Genomic DNA, 14487 nt, shown 5'->3' on the forward strand with positions numbered 1-14487 from the left:
CCTAGGTGGTTGTTGTGGTATATTGGTGGCCTCTCTGGTCATTAGGAGCACCCGCCGTCGTTATTACTTTTGATGAGAGTGCAGGATCTTCCAAGACTATATATATAGTTAGGACGGCTGGAGTCAGAAAGTCTGACTTGCTGTTTATATTGTATGCACCCAACAAGCTGGGTGCTCCTGCTTCTAAGCAGTCTATTGCACGCTAGATTTGTAGTACAATTCAGCTTGCACATTCTGTGGCAGGCCTGCCACAGCCGAAATATGTAGATGCCCATTCCACAAGGAAGGTGGCCTCATCCTGGGCGGCTGCCCGAGGAGTCTCGGCATTATAACTTTGCCGAGCAGCTACGTGGTCAGGGGAGAACACGTTTGTAAAATTTTACAAATTTGATACTCTGGCTAAAGAGGACCTGGAGTTCTCTCATTCGGTGCTGCAGAGTCATCCGCACTCTCCCGCCCGTTTGGGAGCTTTGGTATAATCCCCATGGTCCTGACGGAGTCCCCAGCATCCACTAGGACGTTAGAGAAAATAAGAATTTACTTACCGATAATTCTATTTCTCGTAGTCCGTAGTGGATGCTGGGCGCCCATCCCAAGTGCGGATTGTCTGCAATGCTTGTACATAGTTATTGTTACAAAAATCGGGTTATTACTATTGTTGTGAGCCATTTTTTCAGAGGCTACTTCGTTTTGTTATCATACTGTTAACTGGGTTCAGATCACAAGTTGTACGGTGTGATTGGTGTGGCTGGTATGAGTCTTACCCGGGATTCAAGATCCTTCCTTGTTGTGTACGCTCGTCCGGGCACAGTACCTAACTGAGGCTTGGAGGAGGGTCATAGGGGGAGGAGCCAGTACACACCATGTGACCTAAAAAGCTTTTTAGATGTGCCCTGTCTCCTGCGGAGCCCGCTATTCCCCATGGTCCTGACGGAGTCCCCAGCATCCACTACGGACTACGAGAAATAGAATTATCGGTAAGTAAATTCTTATTATTTTTGTGCCCTGTCTCCTGCGGAGCCGCTATTCCCCATGGTCCTGACGGAGTCCCCAGCATCCACTACGGACTACGAGAAATAGAATTATCGGTAAGTAAATTCTTATTTTTTCTCCACGGCACCGCTGAGAGGAAGCTCCCCGGACTCTCCCCTGCTTGACACACGGTAACAGGGGGTTTTAAAGTAGAGGGGGGGCACATAATTGGCGCAGATACATAAAACAGCGCTGCTGGGTAAACATTAATTTACTGTGTTTTTCCTGGGTCATATAGCGCTGGGGTGTGTGCTGGCATACTCTCTGTCTCTCCAAAGGGCCTGGTGGGGAACCTGTCTTCAGAAAAGAGCTTCCCTGTGTATGTGTGGTGTCGGTACGTGTGTCGACATGTCTGAGGTTGAGGGCTCACCTAAGGAGGAGGGGGAGTTTATGAATGTTAGGTCTCCGTCGGCGGTGCCGACGCCGGACTGGATGGAGATGTGGAATGTTTTAAGTACAAATGTTAATTTATTGCACAAAAGGCTAGACAAAGCCGAAACTGGGGCACAGTCAGGGAGTCAACCCATGCCTGTCCCTTTGTCGCCGGGACCCTCGGGGGCTCAGAAGTGCCCACTATCCCAAATAGTTGACACGGATACCGACACGGATTCAGACTCCAGTGTCGATTACGATGATACAAAGTTACAGCCAAAGGTGGCAAAAGGTATTCGATATATGATTATCGCAATAAAAGATGTGTTGCATATCACTGAGGAACCCCCTGTCCCTGACACGAGGGTACACATGTATAAAGGGAAGAAACCTGAGGTCTCCTTTCCCTCCTCACATGAGCTGAACGAAGTATGTGAAAAAGCGTGGGAAACTCCAGACAAAAAACTGCAGATTCCCAAAAGAATCCTAACAGCGTATCCTTTCCCGTCGCAGAACAGGATACAGTGGAAATTCTCCCCTAGGGTGGACAAGGCCTTGACGCGCTTATCAAAAAAGATAGCGCTTCCATCCCAAGATACGGCTACCCTCAAGGATCCTGCTGACCGCAAGCAGGAGGTTACCCTGAAGTCCATTTACACACATTCTGGTACGTTACTCAGACCGGCTATTGCGTCGGCCTGGGTTTGTAGTGCTGTAGCTGCTTGGACAGATTCCTTATCAACGGATATTGAGACTCTTGATAAGGATTCCATTTTATTGACCCTGGGGCATATGAAAGATGCGGTCTTGTATATGAGGGATGCTCAAAGAGACATTAGTTTACTGGGTTCCAGGATAAACGCTATGTCTATTTCTGCTAGGCGTGTCTTATGGACCCGACAGTGGACTGCTGATGCAGACTCCAAGAGACATATGGAGTTGTTGCCTTACAAGGGTGAGGAATTGTTTGGAGAGGGACTCTCGGACCTCGTCTCCACGGCTACGGCAGGTAAATCAAATTTTTTGCCATGTATTCCCTCACAATCTAAGAAAGCGCCTCATTATCAAATGCAGTCCTTTCGTTCCAATAAAAGCAAGAGAGCACGTGGATCGTCCTTTCTTGCCAGAGGTAAGGGCAGAGGGAAAAAGCTGCATACCACAGCTAGTTCCCAGGAACAGAAGTCCTCCCCGACCTCTGCAAAATCCACCGCATGACGCTGGGGCTCTCCTGAGGGAGTCAGCTCCTGTGGGGGCACGTCTTCGACTGTTCAGCCACGTCTGGGTCCACTCACAGGTGGATCCATGGGCAATAGAAATAGTTTCCCAGGGTTACAAGCTGGAATTCGAAGAAGTGCCTCCTCGCCGGTTTTTCAAATCGGCCCTACCGAAACAACCCCTGGAAAGGGAGATAGTGTTACATGCGATTCACAAATTGTGTCTTCAACAAGTGGTGGTAGAGGTTCCCCTGCTTCAAAGAGGGCAGGGGTACTACTCAACTCTGTTTGTAGTTCCGAAACCGGACGGTTCGGTCAGACCCATTTTAAATTTAAAATCCCTGAACCTTTACTTAAAACGGTTCAAGATGGAATCGCTCAGGGCGGTCATCGCCAGCCTAGAAGGGGGAGATTTTTTGGTATCTCTGGACATAAAGGATGCATACCTGCATGTCCCCATATATCCTCCTAATCAGGCGTACCTGAGATTTGCGGTACATGATTGTCATTACCAATTTCAGACGTTGCCGTTTGGGCTTTCCACGGCCCCGAGAATTTTCACCAAGGTAATGGCGGAAATGATGGTGCTCCTGCGCAAGCAGGGTGTCACAATTATCCCGTACTTGGACGATCTCCTCATAAAAGCGAGATCACGGGAGAAGTTGCTGAACAGCGTATCACTTTCACTGAATGTGTTACAGCGACACGACTGGATTCTCAATATTCCAAAGTCGCAGCTGAATCCTACAACTCGTCTGCCCTTCTTGGGCATGATTCTGGACACAGACCAGAAAAGGGTTTTTCTTCCGACGGAAAAAGCGCAGGAACTCATGACTCTAGTCATGAACCTGTTGAAACCAAAACAAGTGTCAGTGCATCATTGCACTCAAGTTCTGGGAAAGATGGTGGCAACATACGAAGCCATTCCATACGGCAGATTCCATGCAAGGACCTTCCAATGGGACCTATTGGACAAATGGTCCGGGTCGCATCTGCAATTGCATCAGCGGATCACCCTGTCCCCCAGGGCCAGAATATCTCTCCTGTGGTGGCTAAACAGTGCTCACCTTCTAGAGGGCCGCAGATTCGGCATTCAGGATTGGATCCTGGTGACCACGGACGCGAGCCTCCGAGGTTGGGGAGCAGTCACACAGGGAAGAAATTTCCAAGGACTTTGGTCAAGAGACTTGTCTTCACATCAACATCCTGGAACTAAGGGCCATATACAACGCCTTATGTCAAGCGGAGATCCTACTTCGCAATCGACCAGTTCTGATCCAGTCAGACAACATCACCGCAATAGCTCATGTAAACCGCAAAGGCGGCACAAGGAGCAGAGTGGCAATGGCGGAAGCCACCAGAATTCTTCGCTGGGCGGAGAATCATGTAAGCGCTCTGTCAGCAGCGTTCATTCCGGGAGTGGGCAACTGGGAAGCAGACTTCCTCAGCAGACACGATCTGCATCCAGGAGAGTGGGGACTTCATCAGGAAGTCTTTGCGCAGATTGCAAGTCGGTGGGGACTGCCCCAAATAGACATGATGGCATCCCGTCTCAACAAAAGCTACACAGGTATTGCGCCAGGTCAAGAGACCCTCAGGCGGTAGCTGTGGATGCCCTAGTGACACCGTGGGTGTTCCAGTCGGGATATGTGTTTCCTCCTCTTCCTCTCATACCCAAGGTGTTGAGGATAATAAGAAAGAGTAGTGAGAACAATTCTCATTGTTCCAGATTGACCACGAAGGACCTGGTATCCGGATCTGCAAGAAATGCTCACAGAAGATCCGTGGCCTCTTGCTCTAAGGCAGGACCTGTTACAACAAGGTCCCTGTCTGTTCCAAGACTTACCGCGGCTGCGTTTGACGGCATGGCGGTTGAACGCCGGATCCTAGCGGAAAAAGGTATTCCGGATGAGGTCATTCCTACGCTAATAAAGGCTAGGAAGGACGTGACGTCTAAACATTATCACCGAATATGGTGAAAATATGTTTCTTGGTGTGAGGCCAGGAATGCTCCTACGGAAGAATTCCATCTAGGCCGGTTTCTTCACTTCCTACAAACTGGAGTGAATTTGGGCCTAAAATTAGGCTCCATTAAGGTTCAGATTTCGGCCTTATCCATTTTCTTTCAAAAGGAATTGGCCTCTTTACCTGAAGTACAGACTTTTGTAAAGGGAGTACTGCATATTCAGCCTCCTTTTGTACCTCCAGTGGCGCCTTGGGACCTTAACGTGGTGTTAAGTTTCCTTAAGTCACTTTGGTTTGAACCACTTAAAACAGTGGAGTTGAAATATCTCACTTGGAAGGTGGTCATGTTGTTAGCCTTGGCTTCAGCTAGGCGAGTTTCGGAATTGGCGGCTTTATCACATAAAAGCCCCTATCTGGTTTTCCATATGGATAGAGCGGAGTTGCGGACCCGTCCTCAATTCCTACCTAAGGTGGTCTCATGCTTTCATATGAACCAACCTATTGTCGTGCCTGTGGCTACACGTGACTTGGAGGATTCCGAGTCCTTTGATGTGGTCAGGGCTTTGAAAATTTACGTGGCCAGAACGGCTAGGATCAGAAAAACAGAAGCACTGTTTGTCCTGTGTGCAGCCAACAAGGTTAGCGGCCCTGCTTCAAAGCAGACTATTGCTCGCTGGATCTGTAACACGATTCAGCAGGCGCATTCTACGGCAGGATTTCCGTTACCGAAATCGGTTAAGGCCCATTCCACTAGGAAGGTGGGCTCGTCTTGGGCGGCTGCCCGAGGGGTCTCGGCACTACAGCGGTGCCGAGCTGCTACTTGGTCGGGGTCAAACACCTTTGCAAAGTTCTGTAAGTTTGATACCCTAGCTGAGGAGGACCTCCTGTTTGCTCAATCGGTGCTGCAGAGTCATCCGCACTCTCCCGCCCGTTTGGGAGCTTTGGTATAATCCCCATGGTCCTTACGGAGTCCCAGCATCCTCTAGGACGTTAGAGAAAATAAGATTTTAAATCTACCGGTAAATCTTTTTCTCGTAGTCCGTAGAGGATGCTGGGCGCCCGTCCCAAGTGCGGACTACTTCTGCAAGACTTGTATATAGTTATTGCTTACATAAGGGTTATGTTATAGTTTCATCGGGTTTGGGCCGATGATGTGTTGTTCTTCATACTATTAACTAGATAGTATATCACAAGTTATACGGTGTGATTGGTGTGGCTGGTATGAATCTTGCCCTTGGATTACAAAAATCCTTTCCTCGTACTGTCCGTCTCCTCTGGGCACAGTTTCTCTAACTGAGGTCTGGAGGAGGGGCATAGAGGGAGGAGCCAGTGCACACCCAGAGTCAAAGTCTTTCTTAAAGTGCCCATGTCTCCTGCGGAGCCCGTCTATCCCCATGGTCCTTACGGAGTCCCAGCATCCTCTACGGACTACGAGAAAAAGATTTACCGGTAGGTTTAAAATCTTATTTTTGACCTGTATTGATTTAGATGTACAACGTAATCTACTGAGATCATTGCAGTTTGCCAAGCTATTACTGCACCTTGCCTGGTTAGTGTTACTAACCGTTTTAGTGCCATTGCCGTAGAATTTATGTTGATACTTGTTACTGTAAATCCTACATCACAAACTGCTTGCCTCCTAATGGGCCTGTTTACGAAGAGTTGGCAAAATGTAAGAATTTTTATCTATCGCAGTGATAGAAATTTTTTCTTGCCCAACTTTTCTATAGGCTTTTGCTGAGCGCTAATGCAATACTGGCTGATGGAGGTAAGAGTCATCGCTAATGTTTTGACAGCATAATAAGGCATTTTTTCTGGCACTCGTCCCAGTTGACTTCATCCTGAGATGATCAAAGCAATGGTTGTGGCAGCACATGCACTGTTTTGATGGGAAAGCCTTCACCAGAGAACCTTGGTAAAAGTTAGTGGCAGCGATAGCTTTCACCAGCTGGGAGTGATTGGTAAATAGAGAAACTGAGTTGACTCCTTATAACACATAGGTGGCAGATGTATTAAGCCTGCAGAAGTGATAAGTGGAATGGGTATCTGGACTCTAGGTCGACATGGAAAAAGGTCGACATGAGTTTTTCACTTTTTTTTTTCTTTTCCATTGTTTGAACTTTTTTTCATAGTTTACGATCCACGTGGACTACAATTGGGAGTGGTAACCTGTGCCGAGCGTCACTTTACAAAGACAACGACACTAAGAAACTCATGTCGACCTATTGGGCGTGTCGGCCCATTTCCTGTGTCGACCAATAGGTGTCGACCCTGAGTCCCATACCCTGTGGAAGGTGATATGGCTCTAGCCAATCAGCTCCTAACTGTAATTTTTCAAACTTGTACTGATTGGCTGGTGTGTTATCGTCTTTCACTTATCACTGCTTTATCACTTCTCCAGGCTTAATACAGTACTTGTCAAAAGTCTGAGCACACCAGTATATTTTAAGGAATTTTCAATTTAACCGCACAGTAACGAAATAAAACCTATTTTATTCGCGTTGTTTACAAAATAAACAACTGTTTGAACAATAAGGAAACAAAAAACAATACTTGTTTTGACTTTTAGGCAAGTTTATTTAGGTAGTCTGCTTTCAGAGAAGTGACAACCCTTAAGGTCCATACACACTTAACAATATAATGAGCGACGTCGCTCATTTTCCCCCTCCTTGAGCGACGTCGCTCATTATATCGTTAAGTGTGTATGCCGCCAGCGACGATCGATGCGCGGCCCCGCGGGTCGGCAACGATCGTCGCTGTCGGTAGGGCATGCATGAAGGATGTGGACTGTCGTCCACGACCTTCATGCAGGGCTGGCGGGGGCGTGACGTCACTGAGCGATATGAGCGGTCATATCGCTCAGTGCGTACAGGCGGCCGCCGACCGGCCGGCCCGGGAGGGGGAGACGTTAGACGATGTCGCTCACAGAGCGACATCGTCTAATGTGTATGGGCCTTTAGCTTTGATAAGCGCTTTGCATATCCTTGGCATCCTATTTACAAATGTTTCCAGCTTTTGGCGATCTATTCGACTCCAGCGGCTTTGAAGAGCCTCCTAGAGGCCCTCAGTGTTGGTAGGCATCTGTTTTCGGACTTCCCTGTCTAGTTCTTCCCACAAAAGGTCCATGGGTGAAACATCTGGTGATTGAGGTGGACATTCCATTTTTGTAACAACTTAAGCGTCTTCTTTCTTTTGCAAATAATTAGTACACAACTTGGACATATGTTTTGGATCATTATCTTGTTGTAAAACGAAGTTCTGACCCACAAGTCGCCTTCCGGAGGGAATCGCATGACGCACTAATATGTTGTGGTACACCTTTTGAACAGTTATTCCATCGATTCTGACTACGGCTCTCATTCCGAGTTGTTCGCTCGCTAGCTACTTTTCTCTATCGTCCTAGTGGATGCTGGGGTTCCTGAAAGGACCATGGGGAATAGCGGCTCCGCAGGAGACAGGGCACAAAAGTAAAGCTTTCCGATCAGGTGGTGTGCACTGGCTCCTCCCCCTATGACCCTCCTCCAAGCCAGTTAGATTTTTGTGCCCGGCCGAGAAGGGTGCAATCTAGGTGGCTCTCCTAAAGAGCTGCTTAGAAAAGTTTAGCTTAGGTTTTTTATTTTACAGTGAGCCCTGCTGGCAACAGGATCACTGCAACGAGGGACTTAGGGGAGAAGAAGTGAACTCACCTGCGTGCAGGATGGATTGGCTTCTTGGCTACTGGACATCAGCTCCAGAGGGACGATCACAGGTACAGCCTGGATGGTCACCGGAGCCTTGCCGCCGGCCCCCTTGCAGATGCTGAAGTAAGAAGAGGTCCAGAATCGGAGGCAGAAGACTCCTCAGTCTTCTAAAGGTAGCGCACAGCACTGCAGCTGTGCGCCATTTTCCTCTCAGCACACTTCACACGGCAGTCACTGAGGGTGCAGGGCGCTGGGAGGGGGGCGCCCTGGGAGGCAAATGAATACCTATTTTGGCTAAAAATACCTCACATATAGCTCCGGAGGCTATATGGAGATATTTAACCCCTGCCAGAATCCGTTAAGAGCGGGAGACGAGGCCGCCGAAAAAGGGGCGGGGCCTATCTCCTCAGCACACAGCGCCATTTTCCCTCACAGAAAGGCTGGAGGGAAGGCTCCCAGGCTCTCCCCTGCACTGCACTACAGAAACAGGGTTAAAACAGAGAGGGGGGGCACTAATTTGGCGTTAGAAATATATAAAAAAGATGCTATAAGGGAAAACACTTATATAAGGTTGTCCCTATATAATTATAGCGTTTTTGGTGTGTGCTGGTAAACTCTCCCTCTGTCTCTCCAAAGGGCTAGTGGGTCCTGTCCTCTATCAGAGCATTCCCTGTGTGTGTGCTGTGTGTCGGTACGTGTGTGTCGACATGTATGAGGACGATGTTGGTGAGGAGGCGGAGCAATTGCCTGTAATGGTGATGTCACTCTCTAGGGAGTCGACACCGGAATGGATGGCTTATTTAGGGAATTACGTGATAATGTCAACACGCTGCAAGGTCGGTTGACGACATGAGACGGCCGACAAACAATTAGTACCGGTCCAGACGTCTCAAAAACACCGTCAGGGGTTTTTAAAACGCCCGTTTACTTTAGTCGGTCGACACAGACACAGACAGGGACACTGAATCCAGTGTCGACGGTGAATAAACAAACGTATTCCTTATTAGGGCCACACGTTAAAGGCAATGAAGGAGGTGTTACATATTTCTGATACTACAAGTACCACAAAAGAGGGTATTATGTGGGATGTGAAAAAACTACCGTAGTTTTTCCTGAATCAGATAAATTAAATAAAGTGTGTGATGATGCGTGGGTTCCCCCCGATAGAAAATTATGGGCGGTATACCCTTTCCCGCCAGAAGTTAGGGCGAGTTGGGAAACACCCCTTAGGGTGGATAAGGCGCTCACACGCTTATCAAAACAAGTGGCGGTACCGTCTATAGATAGGGCCGTCCTCAAGGACCAGCTGACAGGAGGCTGGAAAATATCATAAAAAGTATATACACACATACTGGTGTTATACTGCGACCAGCGATCGCCTCAGCCTGGATGTGCAGAGCTGGGGTGGCTTGGTCGGATTCCCTGACTAAAAATATTGATACCCTTGACAGGGACAGTATTTTATTGACTATAGAGCATTTAAAGGATGCATTTCTATATATGCGAGATGCACAGAGGGATATTTGCACTCTGGCATCAAGAGTAAATGCGATGTCCATATCTGCCAGAAGATGTTATGGACACGACAGTGGTCAGGTGATGCAGATTCAAAACGGCACAAAGGTGTATTGCCGTATAAAGGAAGAGGAGTTATTTGGGGTCGGTCCATCGGACCTGGTGGCCACGGCAACTGCTGGAAAATCCGCCGTTTTTACCCTAAGTCACATCTCTGCAGAAAAAGACACCGTCTTTTCAGCCTCAGTCCTTTCGTCCCTATAAGATCATATCTGCCCAGGGATAGAGGAAAGGGAAGAAGACTGCAGCAGGCAGCCCATTCCCAGGAACAGAAGCGTTCCACCGCTTCTGACAAGTTCTCAGCATGGCGCTGAGACCGTACAGGACCCCTGGATCCTACAAGTAGTATCCCAGGGGTACAGATTGGAATGTCGAGACGTTTCCCCTTCGCAGGCTCCTGAAGTCTGTTTTACCAAGGTCTCCCTCCGACAAGGAGGCAGTATGGGAAAAAATTCACAAGCTGTATTCCCAGCAGGTGATAATTAAATTACCCCTCCTACTACAAGAAAAGGGGTATTATTCCACACTATATTGTGGTACTGAAGCCAGAAGGCTAGGTGAGACTTATTCTAAAAAATTTTTTGAACACTTACAAAGGTTCAAATCAAGATGGAGTCACTCAGTGCAGTGATAACGAACCAGGAAGAAGGGGACTATATAGTGTCCCGGGACATCAGGGATGCTTACCTCTATGTCCCAAATTTGCCCTTCTCACTAAGGGTACCTCAGGTTCGTGGTGCAGAACTGTCACTATCAGTTTCAGACGCTGCCGTTTGGATTGTCCACGGCACCCCGGGTCTTTACCAAGGTAATGGCCGAAATGATGATTCTTCTTCGAAGAAAAGGCGTCTTAATTATCCCTTACTTGTACGATCTCCTGATAAGGGCGTAGTCCAGGGAACAGTTGGAGGTCGGAGTAGCACTATCTCGGATACTGCTACAACAGCACGGGTGGATTCTAAATATTCCAAAATCGCAGCTGATCCCGACGACACGTCTGCTGTGCCTAGGGATGATTCTGGACACAGTCCAGAAAAAGGTGTTTCTCCCGGAAGAGAAAGCCAGGGAGTTATCCGAGCTAGTCAGGAACCTCCTAAAAACAGTGCATCATTGCACAAGGGTCCTGGTAAAAATGGTGGCTTCCTACGAAGCAATTCCATTCGGCAGATTTCACGCAAGAACTTTTCAGTGGGATCTGCTGGACAAATGGTCCGGATCGCATCTTCAGATGCATCAGCGGATAACCCTATATCCAAGGACAAGGGTGTCTCTCCTGTGGTGGTTATAGAGTGCTCATCTTCTAGAGGGCCGCAGATTCGGCATTCAGGATTGGATGCTGGTGACCACGGAGCCCAGCCCGAGAGGCTGGGGAGCAGTCACACAAGGAAAAAATTTCCAGGGAGTGTGATTAAGTCTGGAGACTTTTCTCCACATAAATATTCTGGAGCTAAGGGTAAATTTATAATGCTCTAAGCTTAGCAAGACCTCTGCTTCAAGGTCAGCCGGTATTGATCCAGTGGGAAAAACATCACGGCAGTCGCCCACGTAAACAGACAGGGCGACACAAGAAGCAGGAGGGCAATGGCAAAAACTGCAAGGACTTTTCGCTGGGCGGAAAATCATGTGATAGCACTGTCAGCAGTGTTTCATCCCGGGAATGGAAACTGGGAAGCAGACTTCCTCAGCAGGCACGACCTCCACCCGGGAGAGTGGAAACTTCATCGGGAAGTTTTTTCCACATGATTGGAAACCGTTGGGAAATACCAAAGGTGGACATGATGGCGTCCCGTCTGAACAAAAAACGGGACAGGTATTGCGCCAGGTCAAGAGACCCTCAGGCAATAGCTGTGGACGTTCTGGTAACACCGTGGGTGTACCAGTCGGTGTATGTGTTCCCTCCTCTGCTTCTCATACCTAAGGTGCTGAGAATTATAAGACGTAGAGGAGTAAGAACTATACTCATGGCTCCGGATTGGCCAAGAAGGACTTGGTACCCGGAACTTCAAGAGATGCTTACAGAGGTCTTATGGCCTCTGCCGCTAAGAAGGGACTTGCTTCAGCAAGTACCATGTCTGTTCCAAGACTTACCGCAGCTGCGTTTGTCGGCATGGCGGTGGAAAGCCGGATCCTAAGGGAAAAAGGCATTCCGGAAGAGGTCATTCCTACCCTGGTCAAAGCCAGAAAGGAGGTGACCACACAACATTATCACCACATGTGGCGAAAATATGTTGCGTGGTGTGAGGCCAGGAAGGCCCCACAAAGAAATTTCAACTCGGTCGTTTCCTGCATTTCCTGCAAACAGGAGTGTCTATGGGCCTCAAATTGGGGTCCATTAAGGTTCAAATTTCGGCCCTGTCGATTTTCTTCCAGAAAGAATTGGCTTCAGTTCCTGAAGTCCAGAAGTTTGTCAAGGGAGTATTGCATATACAACCCCCTTTTGTGCCTCCAGTGGCACTGTGGGATCTCAACGTAGTTCTGGGATTCCTCAAATCACATTGGTTTAAAACCAGTCAAATCTGTGGATTTGAAGCATCTCACATGAAAAGTGACCATGCTCTTGGCCCTGGCCTGGACCAGGCGAGTGTCAAATTGGTGGTTTTTTCTCAAAAAAGCCCATATCTGTTTGTCCATTCGGACAGGGCAGAGCTGCGGACTCGTCCCCAGTTCTCTCCCTAAGGTGGTGTCAGTGTTTCACCTGAACCAGCTTATTGTGGTGCCTTGCACCTACTAGGGACTTGGAGGACTCCAAGTTGCTAGATGTTGTCAGGGCCCTGAAAATATGTTCCAGGACGGCTGGAGTCAGGAAAACTGACTTGCTGTTATCCTGTATGCACCCAACAAACTGGGTGCTCTTGCTTCTAAGCAGACTATTGCTAGTTGGATGTGTAATACAATTCAGCTTGCACATTCTGTGGCAGGCCTGCCACAGCCAAGATATGTAAATGCCCATTCCACAAGGAAGGTGGGCTCATCTTGGGCGGCTGCCCGAGGGGTCTCGGCTTTACAACCTTGCCGAGCAGCTACTTGGTCAGGGGCAAACACGTTTGCTAAATTCTACAAATTTGATACCCTGGCTAAGGAGGACCTGGAGTTCTCTCATTCGGTGCTGCAGAGTCATCCGCACTCTCCCGCCCGTTTGGGAGCTTTGGTATAATCCCCATGGTCCTTTCAGGAACCCCAGCATCCACTAGGACGATAGAGAAAATAAGAATTTACTTACCGATAATTCTATTTCTCGGAGTCCGTAGTGGATGCTGGGCGCCCATCCCAAGTGCGGATTATCTGCAATACTTGTACATAGTTACAAAAATCGGGTTATTATTGTTGTGAGCCATCTTTTCAGAGGCTCCGCTGTTATCATACTGTTAACTGGGTTTAGATCACAAGTTGTACGGTGTGATTGGTGTGGCTGGTATGAGTCTTACCCGGGATTCAAAATTCCTCCCTTATTGTGTACGCTCGTCCGGGCACAGTACCTAACTGGCTTGGAGGAGGGTCATAGGGGGAGGAGCCAGTGCACACCACCTGATCGGAAAGCTTTACTTTTGTGCCCTGTCTCCTGCGGAGCCGCTATTCCCCATGGTCCTTTCAGGAACCCCAGCATCCACTACGGACTCCGAGAAATAGAATTATCGGTAAGTAAATTCTTATTTTAGCAGCCGTGCAAACACATAGTCGCCGCCCACGGGGGAGTGTATTTTTGCTTTGCAAGTGTGCGATCGCATGTGCAGCCAAGCGGTACAAAAACATTTTGTGCAAACCAGGACCACCCTGCAGTTACTTATCCTGTGCGATGATTCTAGCGACGGAGGTCCCGGAATTGACGTCAGATACCCGCCCTGCAAACGCCTGGTCACGCCTGCGTTTTCCCTACCACTGTCTATAGTGGGGTAACAGTGCATTCTCTCATTAATCAGTATAACCAGTAGTAACCATCAGCGGGTACTGATGTATGATGCCCGGACTAGCCAGGTGGCCCTCTGCCCAGCGATGAGCCAGGGCCTTCCAAAGGGTATAGGGTCAACAGAAATGGCTGGCACCACAGCTTCCAAAGACTGCAGCTGAGTGGTTAAACAGAAGCTTTCCAAAGAGGGGCATACAATACAAGATCATCTCTAGCGCTGGCTTTATGGTATATAAATGTATCTTTGTGTATAAATAGTACCTTGTGTGACCAGAACTTTATATAATGAACAACCTCCTTCTTTCTCATACGTCCTAGAGGATGCTGGGGATGCTTCAAGAACCATGGGGTATAGACTGGATCCGCAGGAGACATGGGCACTTTAAGACTTTAAAAGGGGTGTGATCTGGCTCCTCCCTCTATGCCCCTCATCCAGACTCCAGTTATATTCTGTGCCCAGTGAGACTGGATGCACACTGAGGAGCTTTCCAGAGTTTCTCAGAAAAAAGACTTTGTTAGGTTTATTATTTTCAGGGAGACCTGCTGGCAACAGGCTCCCTGCATCGTGGGACTGAGGGGAGAGCAGCAGACCTACTTCTGTGAGTTCAAAGGCTCTGCTTCTTAGGCTACTGGACACCATTAGCTCCAGAGGGTCTGATCACTTGGTACGCCTAGCTGCTCGTTCCCAGAGCCGCGCCGTCACCCCCCTTGCAGAGCCAGAAGACAGAAGCCGGGTGAGTAAAAG

At 48.5% G+C, this 14487-nt stretch overlaps 1 protein-coding gene across 3 annotated transcripts in view; it reads left to right on the plus strand.

The window, feature by feature from the left end:
* The window catches only part of SPATA6 (spermatogenesis associated 6), a 290370-nt gene that overhangs the window by 97263 nt on the left and 178620 nt on the right, over positions 1–14487 (plus strand). The gene's annotated exons all lie outside the window — the stretch shown is intronic.

The sequence above is a fragment of the Pseudophryne corroboree genome, chromosome 9 (genome assembly GCF_028390025.1).
Source record: "Pseudophryne corroboree isolate aPseCor3 chromosome 9, aPseCor3.hap2, whole genome shotgun sequence".
In the NCBI taxonomy this organism is placed as follows: Eukaryota; Metazoa; Chordata; class Amphibia; order Anura; family Myobatrachidae; genus Pseudophryne; species Pseudophryne corroboree.